Raw genomic sequence first — 13,830 nt, 5'->3', positions numbered from 1 at the left:
AGCAGAGAGTCACAGCGATGGGTGACCTTCTCGGGAATGACTGCGAAGTCATTTTAAACTCAATTTCGAACCATAAAAAGTGACGCTGCGGTCCTTAGGACCCTTATGAATACAGTGGAAAAGAGAAAATCACGAAAAAGAACTGTTAAGCCAGTCAAATGATTAGGTCAGGGAGCCAAAATAAATATGGAATTAATTGCAAACCGGGATGAATCGGCGAGGGGCAATTTGGTCAATTGACCCCGAGAGCTGACTTCTGACCTAACTGTCAAATAAAAACTGAGGAAAGAAAATTTCGGAATCGAGAATTAAATTAAAGAATTAATAGAAAAATAAAAAAAAAGAGAGGAAAATAAAAAAGTAAAAAGGTGATGACATTATGCATGACCTAATGCATGATGCCATAAATAAATAAATTAATTTATTTATTAAATTAGATTTTGTGGTCTTCCATAAGCAAAATAGATAAAAAGAAAGAAAAGAAAAAAAAATAAAACACAAGTTTTCTTCTTTTTCAAAACGTCACTCTCTCTCCCTCACCCTCTCCCTCACTTAAACCACCATTAAAGCTCATTTTTGAGCTTGAAGAACCAAAATCCAACCATAGAAAATTGTCCTACCATAACTAGACTTTGTTTGGGCAACTAGGAAAGAGGATTCAAGGAAAAGAAAGAAGAAAAATTTGAAGAAAAGGAGGAAGAAAATTCTGCTCAAGGTTAGTACTATAAACTTCAATTTTTTTTTTGTTTAATTAGTGTTTCTATGGCATCAAGAGCTTGTAAATAAACTTAAAATGAAATAAAAATATGGGGGGAGGACCAAACTGAAATTTTGGCCTATTGAAGGGGAGTATGATTTTATATGGTTTGATGGATTTAAATGTGTTAATAAACTTGCATGAGAATGGTAGTAAGATGGAAACCTAAGACATAGTAGAACATTTCGTATGAAGGAGATTAGACCAAATTATGGACTTAACTTGATCAAATTATTGAATGAAGTTGGATCAAAAATCTGCCAGAACCTAAATTGCAGTATGAACAGTGCACGTGAACAGTAATTATATTTTGGCTATAACTTGAGCTACAAAACTCCAATTGGGGTGATCCAAAAATGAGAATACACTTAAGATAATAAGGAACATTTTCTATGAAGGAAGTTTTGCCAAATTCCAACAGTAAAAGGGCCAATGGAACAGTGCAACTTGGAGCACAAAAACTGAAAATTTGACAATTTGGCCAAAAGGATTTAAGCTTTGAGAAAATGACCAAAACCAACAAATTTAATGACCAAAATGTGGTATGTGGGTGAAGTTGGAATTCCATACATATTAAGCCTTAGAAAGTCAACAATTTGACTTGAATAGTGTAATGAATAGTAACCCGAAACACAAAAATTTCGAGAACGTCGAATTTAACACGTTAGAACTAGATAAATGTGAAGCTAAATTTATTTTGGATTTGTGTTAAGTTCTAGTACTGAAATATTGTAAAATTGTGTGTTTCAGTTGAAAAGAATATCGGGAAGGAACCCGAGGAACCGAGTCGAGGCTAAGGGACGACTCGCTTAAGGTTTGTACACAACATCTCCATGCTTTAAAATTCATTGATAAAGTGAACGAAATATGTATTTTACTTGTGCTTTGGAATTGTTGAAAGTTTATTTGTGACATTATTTATGATGTTTTGATTTAAACTATGAAAGTTATTGTGTATATTTGAAATAGAAATGTTTAGCAAATTGTTAAGATAAGTTTTGAAACCACAGTGTCATGACCATATATTTGAACATCTCACTAGCACGACTAGTGGGGGTAATTAGTTTCGAATTTTGATTCCTTCTCTGGAGAAGTGTTGAGGTGTGCCAGTAGAAGAGGATGTGAATGGATATCCATATATTTGAGCTAGCTAGCCTTGTGATGTGATTTCTCTTTAGCCTCTGGCTATTGAGATTCTATTTGTTTCGAATGGCATGATTTAACTGTGGGTTTTATGAAATGTGTTTTGATACTTCGAAATGAACGTGGTTTACATTAAAATCTCATTATTCATATTTTGTATTTAATGCTCATCTTTAGTCAAATTTTTGAATAAATGTGATTTTATTTTTGCATAAAGATTATTTTAGTATGTTGTGCACCACTGAGTCCTAGTACTCAGCGATAGCTTTCATTGTTGTCGCAGATACAGAGACTAGAGGAGCAGCAGACTGAGCTGCTAAAGATTGAGGATCATTCAGCCTAAAGTCTTCGGGTATAATTTATACCCTAATTGTAAATATTTCTTTTGATGTATCTATTGCACATAAATGTATGGACATGTAAAAATGGGTCTTGAGCAGTTTGTATAAAATTTGTATAAAGTTGTAATATATATTGTAGTTTGAAATTCTCTTAATGTAAATTTTGTAATGATCTATTTAAATTGTTTTGTTTCTAATGAAATATGAATGGAACTATTTTATTTAATTTGAATGAAATGGATTGTTAGTATTTTGATGATCATTGGATAGTGGATTTGAAATTGAAAGTTGATAAATGTGTTGAGAACTTGATTGAGATTGCATATGAAATTGAAGCAGTTGTTGAGAAAATTTTTAGAAATGTTTTTTTACAGATATTTGAAGAACTGTTTTCTCAAAATACAGAGAGAACTCTGTCAAAATTTTTATAAAATTTGCGGAAAAATAAAATGGGCTAAAGTTTTCAACTAGCTTTCAACTTAATTACATGTTTAAAATACTTATTAGAAATGCTCACTACTTATCAAAAATAAGAAAATTGTTTTAAAATCCCTTGTAGGGTACTTAATGAGTTATCGGTAGGTGAAGTTTGGTAGTTCATTAGGTATTCTACGGGATCATATTAGGAACACAAATCCAAATTCTGATCATAACCTAGTCAAATTGCCAACCAAACTTAGGTCACCAAATCTGGCAGAACCAAATTGCCCAGAAATTCTGAGTACAGGTCACTCTGGCCAGTTATGGTAAAATGACCATAACTTGAGCTATAAAACTCCAAATGGAGTGATTCAAAAAGGGAATTAAAGAAGACATAATAAGGAACAACTTTGATGAAGAAAAGATAGCTCAGTTTCCACTGTAAAATTGTCCAATGGAATAGTAAACTTAGGTAATCAAAATTGAAAATTAGAAATGCATCTAGGGGACTTTAAATTGCAATTGGCAATTAATACTAGCAAATGTAAAACTCAAAATGTGAGATCTTGGTGTAATTAGAATTAACATATCCATTAAGTATGAAAAAGTCAACATTTTGGTTGACTAGTAAAGTGAATAGTAATCAAAATGATTAGCAAACCAAGATAAAGACCTAGAACCAATTCTAAGCTTAAATGCTTAGAATTGTATGACAAATGTGGACTATGCATCCTAGTGAAAATTGTTAAAGGGAAATTAAGGCCATAAATTTGAAATCCATGAAATTTTCATGGATTGCTTAAAACATGAAAAGTAAGTCACCTAATTGATGTGAATTGTGATCGATATGAATGGCATAATAAATAAATAAATGAATCATATTAATTTATGAATGAGACATTAGTTCTCATTTTTGTAGAAAGGAAAAGTACTTTGAGTACAATGGTATAAAAGGATAATTGATGTGAATTGTGATCATATAAATGATCAAATGAATATATAAATTATAATTGAAATTTATTATGAAATAATGAAGTCATAAAACACTATATATTAATATTTAATGATATTATGCGCCCTTGTATTGCCTAGACATGTGTGTCAGATTGGATAGATTGGCATGCCAATGGGGTATTATTTTAGCAGTACTGCAAAAGGCTTTATGCCTGTATTCATGGGTTTATGCCCGTACTCATGGCTTTTATGTCTGATTATGTGTTATCATGACTTTTTAGCCATACTGACTGCATACGTGGTTGACATTCTACGTCCCATGGTATGACGGCCCGAGGCACCGCAGTGTCCAGTGCTAACGACCCGTTATCTAGTTTAGTCAGCCTATCGTAGGTTACTTAGGCAGTCTAATTTATTAAAATAAGTTATGAATAGTAGCAATTAAAAATGCTAGAAAGTAAATAAATGAGAAGAAATTCTGAAATAAATTAGATTAGCTCCAAAAATTTGTTCCTCATAATGATCTGAAATAAATTAAATTAGTTCTAAAAATCTTACATATTACAAAATTATTGTAAACAATTTAGAAAGTATCAAGGAAGTGACAAAAAGACTAGTAGAAGAATTATAACTTAAATAACATTACAAATGTGACTTTCATAAGAATATAAGTATAAGTATAAATTTTAGATTTATTTGTACATGATATAAATGATTATTGTAAACTTATGAAAGAAGTGATTCTAGAGAGTAACATAAATAACGAAAGATATATTGTATAGAAAATTTCATATGAACCCAGTAAAATTCTTGAGTATAGAAAATATGCTCCAATTATTTTTACTTATTATATTATTTCCTTGTTATATTATTGCACCACTAAGTAGCAATGCTTAGCGCGATGGATTTGTTTCCTCGCGCAGGTACTGAAGTTAAAGCCCAGCGAATACCAAACAGAGATTTTGGAGTTCTGATCTGCAGAGTGTTCAAGGTTGTCACCTCCTCAGCAATGCATGTAGATATGGCTCATATAGATCATATTATATATTTTGTACATTATAATTAGTTATTATTTATAATGTAAACTATGAATTATATGTTGAAATATAGATTATGGAACTGTAATTAATTTGTAGATCATGTAAATTATGAATTTATGTAATTAGTCTGTAAATCATGTAAATTAATGAAACTTAAGAATTTATATATATAAATTGTGCATGAATGGAAATGCATGGAAATGAATATTAAATTGAGATATATGAATGAGATGTGAATTATGAGATGGTTATGAGAATAATTGATGAGATGATTATTGTAAAATATTATTGAAAATTTCAAGCAGGTGAATAGTGATATACGCCAACTGATAATTAAAATAGGAGAAACTCTGCTAGTTTCTCCGTTTAAAAAGAATTGATATTAAAATATGACGAGATCAAATTATTAAAGTAATAAAGTAAGATAAGATAGGGTACTCCGGCATCGAATGTAGCACACTAATCTCGGCTACACTATAGTCGAGTGAGGGGTGTTACACCTGAAAACTTTAGAAAGCGAGAGGGAGTGTTGAAATATCAAGGGCAAGGTTTGAAAATGACATAAGAAAACAAATTACTAACATTTCCCCTATTTATATCCGTTTGAGCATCAAATGCTCACGAAGTCCAAAGTGACGCATCGGTTAGCGGGACTGGGCCGCCTCAGTTACACATCACAAGAAGATTCCAGAAACATATTAAAAAGGTTGGATAAATGAGATTGGTCAATAAAGGTCATCAGATTGAACAAATTTCCAAACCCATAGATCGGCAAATGGCGATTCGTCTAGGGATCAGATCGGGTACATTTATCAAAGATAGGAAAAATAACCAATGCAATAATAAAACAAAAACATTCAAGTAAAATTTCATTTCATTTCCAAAAGATCAGATTATATCATTTGGGCGATCTCAAAAGATCAGATTACATCATTTGGGCGATCTCAAAAGATCAGATTATATCATTTGGACGATCTCTCAAAATCATCACTACATTCTACCTAGCTTAAGACTACTCCGAAGCCCAGAATGCTGGCCTATGTCAAAGCCTAATCTTGTGGCTGAATCAAAAGATGTGTTTGATCAGAAAGCTAGCAATAAATACTGAGCAGATGTACAGCTCAGGTGGGGTGACTGACTCTTATGATATTGAGCGGCATCATTATTGATGTCATCGACTAGAACTGAGCTGCAATCGGGACCCTCGAGATGGTAAGGAACCAAGTGAACTTCAAGAGGCGGTCACCGATATTAAGGTTGAAATTAGTGGTCCTCTTGTCAGAGATCGGTCTACAAGCCATACCGATGGGCCAACCCAAGATCGGTGCGGTAGTTAGTTTCGACCTTGATCGATTAATTAGTCCAGTTCCCTCACCATCATCGAATGACACCCTCATGAATATCTGATCACCGGAGTTGGTCAATTTAAGGAAATGAACAAAGAAAGCATTCGGAAAAAGATTAAAGTGGTTGTCACGGGAAGGATTCTTGCCGGAAAAGCCAAGAATTGAAGAATGAAACATTGAAGATTCACCGGAGAAAGTTGTGAATATGCAAAGGAAAATCCCTCAGCATATATATAAAGCCTTGGCATTTATTGCGGAACTAGAAGCGGGCTCATCGGTAATCGAAGAATTTATTGTTTTGACCGATACAGGTCAGATTGAGTAGGAGGTTGGAAAATAGTGAGATCGAGAAATAAAAAAGACCGGATGCAAAAGAAGATAGAGATCGGAATAAAAATCTTAAGATGGGTCAGTCACAACAAGATCGGAAGAAATAGGGGACAACCTATAGAGATCGGAGAACGCAGAGGGGTTAAATAACTTCCGGTCAGAACTTTCAATTAACTCCCTTCACCGTCAGATCCGAGTTAGTTAAAGCATTGCAGGCATGATCAGATCCTCACCACACATCTCATTTGCAAGGATGCCCTCCTAGCCGCCAGACACCAAACGGTTAAAACAGCCCTATACATCCCGATCTACACCGTTGATTATAATTGTAAGGATGGATCTGGAGCCCTCAGATCAAAAGCAGATGACAGATTTGGCGCCTTTTATTCCCAGCCTTTGGATCCATTTCATAAGGCGAGACCTTTGACCATTGGATTAAGGGATGAAAGGACAGATATTCTGAACGGAATCCCGACCCTTCATTTTGATTCTCTTTAATTCTCAAACATCAGATTATGTCTTTTTGAATCCAAGCCTTCTGTCTCCCCCTGATAAGATCTTGACCCTTCATTTTGAACACCCATTCCCTATAAATACCTACATGCAACACTGTAGAAAGGGAGGAGGCGGTGATTATCGTGGAAAGACTCTAAACTCTGATTCAGTCTTACTGCATTGCCATTCGAAGCTCTCAAAGTTTTGAGAAACTTTAGAAACCAGTTTTCTGAAGTATTTCATCTAAAAGAGCTCTAAATCCTGCGATTTTCATTTTCAGTACTTGTGTATTATCCTGTGAACCCATTTTCACTTCGCCTCATTCCCACCACTCCATTATATGTGCATTGACCTCCAAGCTCAACCTCATTCCACTTTATTCCCATTACCTCGGGTAAGCTCAAGTCCTTCGGCCGTCTGCCTTCACCTCTCCAAGATTTGTGGATTCCAAAGTCATCTCGCCTATCTCCCCAACTTTTCACAGGTAAGCGTCTAAACTGTCATTTTGTTGAATATCCTTGGTTTATTTTCTCAAGTTTTCTTTTAAAGTTTTTTATATATCCAGTCACGCTAAATCTTAGAATAGGTTATCTTAGCCTGTAGTTATTTCCTTTGTCTTCTTTTTATTCATTTGTAAATTCCATTTATCGTCACCTCATTTTCATTCCTTTCAAGAGTAGATGTTTGAGTCATTGGCGACTCGTAAATACTCTAAAGAATATAGGCAGGAGTACTTCAACATGAGAGTTTTTTGTCTGAATAAATGAAAAATGATTAAGGAAAATAGGTGTAGCAAAGGTCGAATAGGTTGGAAATAAGATTAGGTCAAACAAATAAGTTATGAGATCGGGCCTTGGAACGAGCCCAGACGATAAGACAATAGATCGAGAATCAAGACAAGTTCGGATCACGGGCGAGCGACTAAAAAGAGATCGGATGTCGCAAACCAAAGAGTTCAGATAAAGCCATCATGTGGAAGATCGGCAAGGAGTTCGGCCTATCATCCGCCATCTAGTTACAAAGTCCTGTAGGCTAGAAAAAGCTTTACACAGGGGTTTCCTGTGTCTTTGATATTTCATTCCCATTTAAAAGGGATCAAGAAAGACCCTTTACTTGAATCCCTAGTTCAAAGTTCTTATAAAACGTCGTTCTTATCAATATATTAAGAGATCGGGGGAGAGTTCTTACCCGAACTCAGCCTAATTCTTAACGCAATATATTAAGAGATCGGGAGAGAGTTCTTACCTAAACTCAGCCTAATTTTTAACGCAATATATTAAAAGATCGGGGGAGAGTTCTTATCCGAACTCAGCCTAATTTTTTTAACGCAATATATTAAGAGATTGGGGGAGAGTTCTTACCCAAATTCAGCCTAATTTTTTAACGCAATATATTAAGAGATCGGGAGAGAGTTCTTATCCGAATTCTCAGCCAAAATCTTAATAAAATATATAGAGATCGGGAGAGAATTCTTACCCAAAATCTTTCGCTTAAATTTTTAACAGAATACATTAAGAGATTGGGAGAGAGTTCTTACCCGAATTCTCTTAGCTTAAATTCAAATTAAAATATACTAAGAGATTAGGGGAGAGTTCTTACTCGAGCTCTCAAATTAAATTCTTAATACACTAAGGGATCGGCGGGAGAGTTCTTCCCAAGGTATCTCGAATATTAGGTTGAGGCCCGATGGAGAGTCCTCCTCAAGGCACTCATATTTATAGGACAAAAATCCCCCTCTCCTCCCCCCCCCCCTCCTGAGAATATCACAACTTCAGCATTCATATTAACCCCCTAAATACCTATTGCACAATACCTATTCACTGAAGGGTCATCTCATGCACTCGTATTCTTGGGCAACCCGTAATAGTGAAATATCAAACATTCCTTTTATCCATACAAAGGATTAACATCATCATTCTAACCCCTAAATTATCAATTTTAATTTATAAAAAGCACAACATTAAATCTGCTTACCCTCGTTGAGGGACGAGGTGGGGTGCCCAACACCTTCCCCACCCGTATACGGACCCTGAACCTAGAATTTTTGTTGTCAAAGTAGTTTTTAATCTTTACAAATGGTTTTCTTTAATTTTCTCAAAATTAAAGTGAAGACTTCTCACTTTTCCCACTTCGGTGAGAATCGTCTGGTGACCGCAAAGTCCTTGCGATAGCTTGGCGACTCCACTAGGGAGATTATCCTTAACCCTGGTTTAGAGGTCCAAAAGCAGATTTAATTTTATGCTCATGTAAATTAAAATCGTAATTAGGGGGCTTAACTTATAAAATTTGAAAGTCTTAATATATTGATTATTCTTATTCTTTCTAACCATTTTGCTTATTTTGATTATCTTATTTGTTACAGCAATTTTCGTCTAAAACTCCCCCCGTACAGGGAAGAGGTAAATATGTCCCTTCACACACTGATTATTTACACGATGTCCTCATATACTTTAGCCCTATAACCGGGTTTCTTACCCTTTTAGGAAATAGGAGAGAATCATGTAGCGGTACCCGTGGGTGGTTTTATCCCGTTAGTTGATGCATGCATTTTAGATCATCATTTAGGAGTAATTTTTGCACATAATTTACCCTTGTTCATAGCTATTATTATAGATATTAGTATATATTTAGTCAACTTTACAATTTTCACACTTCTTAGTTTAATTTTTGGAATTTATTTGTTTTGTAGGTTAAATTTGGAGAAATTTTGATGTATTTTGATCAGAGTAGCCATTTGGAGGAGATTAAAGTCGAATTGCAAAAATTTTGAAGTTGAGTAAAAAAATGGCCGAGAGCGACACAACCTGCAGCACAACTGAATTAGCTTATGTCGCAGCTTGTGTCGATCGTCAGATATTCACGCCGAGAGCGACACAACCCGCAACACAACCCACGACACAACTGACTCGGCTTATGTCATTTTTACTGGAAATAATTGACGTGGCATTTCCGTTACTCCAGCTTTTTACCTCACTTTCTCTGGAACCTTCCCCCTTTTACCCATTCTAGGGCAGACCCTTAGCCTATATAAAGCCTCATTTTATCATTTTCTTTCCATAGAGAGCAAGGGAGGCAATTTCGGAAAAGTTAGAAAGAGAGAAGGAGGAGCACCTTCTGCATTTTCTTCCAAAGAAAGCAAGGATCACGTTTACGCACTTTTCTCAGCAGATCCTACGCAATTTCTTCGGGTTTTTCTACCCCTTTAGCTTACATTTCCATTATTTCTTCATTTCTTCATTTGGGTTTGTCTTTAAACAATGATTTGTGAGTAGTTTATTGAGATTCTAGAGATGGGTTTGTAAATATTGATTTGTATTGTGGTTTTGAACTGATTTAGCCATTTAAATGGGATTTGTTACATTTTGATTTATTGCTTGTGAGCTTGTTGCCTTGCTTGATGAATGGGCCCTCATTAAGTTAAGCTTTAATCCTTAATAGATGGACTGAAAAGTGAATATTAGGGATAGATAATCTTGCAATAAACTTTATTTTCTTGGTGTTAGAGATAAGCTAAGAGGATTAAGGGGAACTTTCCAAAAATCAATTAGAGCTTTGAATGGGTTTTTGTTAGGTTTGAAATACCGTGAAAACAGGGTTTGATTTAATGAAAACCAACTTTGAAATGCTTGAAAAAGGTTTCAAAAATTTAAGAATTGATTTCCCTCAAAATTGCAATTCTCATGTGTTTGGCTAAATTAAGGATAAACCACATGCAAACAATATTAAAAATCCAATCTCTAGAATCAATTTAATCTTCATTGAATTTAGATTTAAATCCTCCAAATATCATAAATAGCAATTTCAATTTAAATCCAATTTAAATTTAAATCCAATTTAAATCCAATCTCTAGAATCATTTTATTTTTATTTTTATTGAATTTAGATTTAAATCCTCCAAATCTCATAAATAGCAATTTCAATTTAAATTTTGGTAATCTAGTTTAATTAATTGTTAATTGTTTGATTTAGCATTAATTCCTTAAATACCAATTTTAATTTCAAATTTCATTTTATATCTTTAATTTTTGTCTTAATTTGAAATTTCATTTTACATATTTAATTTTTGTCATTCTAATTAGCTTATACTTTTATTTTCAATTTAAGCACAATTCTCTGTGGGATCGATATCATTTTTTTTAAAACTATACTACTGTGACCCGTGCACTTGCGGACACACCGTATCAAGTTTTTGGCGCCGTTGCCGGGGAATTGTTTGTTTTAAGTTGGATTTTAATTGTTTTAAGCTAATTAGAATTTTTATTTTCTTTTATTTTCACTATTATTCCTTGTGTTTTTCAGGTACTTTTCTTGTTTATGAGACGATCGAAAAGCACAAGTGACACCGAATTGTTGTTCAATCCTGAAATTGAAAAATTCTGTCGAGCTAACAAAAAGGAATACAAGAGAAGAAAAGAAGCAGAAAAAGAAGAACAACAAAGATTTGAGCAAGAGGTGACAATTGAAAATATGGAGAATCAAAATAGAGCTATTGGTGGAGACAATGGAGGAAATGAGCAAAACAGGCAAAATGCAGTTGCTAATCAAAATGATCCTCAAAGAAGATCCATGTTGGATTATGCTTTTCCTAGATGTGCAGATGTGAGAGATAACAGACCTATTATTGGAGCTAATCAATTTGAGTTAAAGACTGGTCTTATTCAAATGGTTCAGAATTCACAATTTGGAGGTAGTCCACTTGAAAATCCTCATTCTCATTTGAAGAAATTTTTGATGATATGTGGCACACAAAGGCAGCCTGGAGTTTCAGATGAAGTGATTCGGCTCACCTTATTTCCATTCTCTCTTCGGGATTCAGCATTGGAGTGGTATGACTCACTTCCACAAGCTATTATAGCTACTTGGGAGCAGCTATCTCAAGCTTTTCTATCTCAATTTTTCCCACCTGGGAAAACTACTCATTTGAGGAATTTGATGGTAGCTTTTAAACCAAGAGATGATGAAACTTTGTATGAATCTTGGATGAGATTTAAGGAGCTTGAAAGGCAATGTCCTCATCATGAAATACCCAAATGGATGATTGTTCAGAATTTCTACACCAGAGTTACTCCAGCCATAAGAAACACAATTGATTCACAAGCAGGAGGAGATTTCATGAGAATGACAAGTGAAGAATGCTATGATCTATTAGAGAAGATTGCTCATAATACCCATTTATGGGGAAATCCTAGAGCACTTGAGCCAAAGAAGGCTGGGATTTATGAACTTGACTCAGTTAGCTACATGAATGCAAGATTTGATCAGTTGACTCAGCTTCTTAGTGATTTTTGCACAAAGGCAACAAACTCAACTCCTACAACTATGCAACAAGTTGCCTTCACAGATGGAACCCAAAGTTGTGGAGTTGATTATTCTTCTTATGGTGATGATTATTTGCAAGAACAAGCTGCTTATGCAGGAGGTTATCAACAGAAACCTATGGGAAATGCTTATTCTAATGTGAACAACTCAACATGGAGACCACAAGCAACTTTTGCTCAACAAGGCCAAAGCTCAAATTATGCTCATAACCAGCAGTATGTGCAGCAAAATAGGCCTCAATTTCAGCCTCAATTTCAGCCCACAAGGCAGCCACAACCTGGATATCAAGCAAGAGCACAACAATCCCTTCCACCTCATGAACCGAAGCCAACCTTGGAAAGCATGATGGAGAAATTTTTTGCTGAACAAAGCAAGATGAATAGCAAATTGGAGGAAGAAATGCAACACATGAGACAAACCATGGATCAATTACAAGTCCACAACCGCATGTTGGAGACTCAATTGGCTCAACAAGCAAGCTCATCGGGAAGCAATTCCTATGGGAAACTACCTAGCCAACCTCAAAACCCTCATGAACAATGTAAGGTTGTAACCTTGAGAAGTGGTAAAAAAGTTGGTCAAGAGAGTGAAAACAAGAGAGAAGAAAAAGAGAGCACAAAAGAAGAAAATTCAGTTGAGAGCAAGAAAAATGAAAAAGAAGAAGAAAGCAAAAGTGAGCAAGATGAGGGAGAGAAACCATACATCCCACCTGAACCTTACAAGCCCACCCTTCCCTACCCTCAAAGATTCATCAAGCATAAACTAGACAAACAATTTGGCAAATTCCTTGAAGTGCTAAAGAAGTTGTATATCAATGTGCCATTCACTGAGGCACTATCCCAAATGCCAAGTTATGCCAAGTTTTTGAAGGAGATTCTTTCCAACAAGAGAAGGTTAAAAGATTATGACACCATCAACTTGGGAGAGCAATGCAGTGCTATAATTCAGAAGAAGTTACCTCCCAAACTCAAAGATTCGGGTGTGTTTTCCATTCCTTGTCATATTGGTGATAATTGTGTGGCAAATGCCTTATGTGACCTTGGAGCTAGTGTCAGCCTAATGCCTCTTTCAATATATGAGAAGTTGAATATGGGAGATTTGAAGCCCACAAACATGTATCTTTCATTGGCTGACCGTTCAATTAAGTATCCAGAAGGCATTCTTGAAAATGTGCCTATCAAGGTTGGGAAATTCTACATTCCGGTGGACTTTGTCATTTTAGATATGGAAGAAGACACAAAAGTTCCTATCTTATTGGGAAGACCCTTTTTGGCAACAGCTGGTACATTAATTGATGTAAAGGGTGAGAAACTAACACTTAGAGTGGGAGATGATCAAATGATATTCAACATCAATCCAGCCATGAAAAGGAAACATGAAGAAGTTGAGTCTTGTTTGCGGGTAGACATTATTGATGAGATTGTTCAAGAGCATTTCAGAAAAAGCTATCCACAAGACCCACTTGAAAATTGCTTAGTCCATGGTGAAAGTATTGATGATGACAATCTCAACATAGCTGCTTTTGCACAACACTTGGAGAGCTCTCCACCACATCCTGAAGCCACAATTTTTCAACTTGAAGAAGTGCAAAATTTGGAGATTAAACCGCCATCATTAAAGGTAGAGGATGCCCCAAAGGTAGATCTTAAACCTCTTCCTTCCAACCTCAGGTATGTTTTTCTTGG

The 13,830-nt window shown here is 35.1% G+C and overlaps 1 non-coding gene across 1 annotated transcript; it reads right to left on the bottom strand.

Moving 5' to 3' along the window:
- Window positions 1–11,743: 11,743 nt before the first annotated feature.
- On the bottom strand, window positions 11,744–11,850 carry LOC131174249 (small nucleolar RNA R71). Its single transcript, XR_009144497.1, has one exon. It is a non-coding gene; the product is annotated as a small nucleolar RNA R71 (small nucleolar RNA).
- Window positions 11,851–13,830: the final 1,980 nt, after the last annotated feature.

Source organism: Hevea brasiliensis, chromosome 15, assembly GCF_030052815.1.
Source record: "Hevea brasiliensis isolate MT/VB/25A 57/8 chromosome 15, ASM3005281v1, whole genome shotgun sequence".
Lineage (NCBI taxonomy): Eukaryota > Viridiplantae > Streptophyta > Magnoliopsida > Malpighiales > Euphorbiaceae > Hevea > Hevea brasiliensis.
This window is presented reverse-complemented; position numbering and strand designations above follow the sequence as displayed.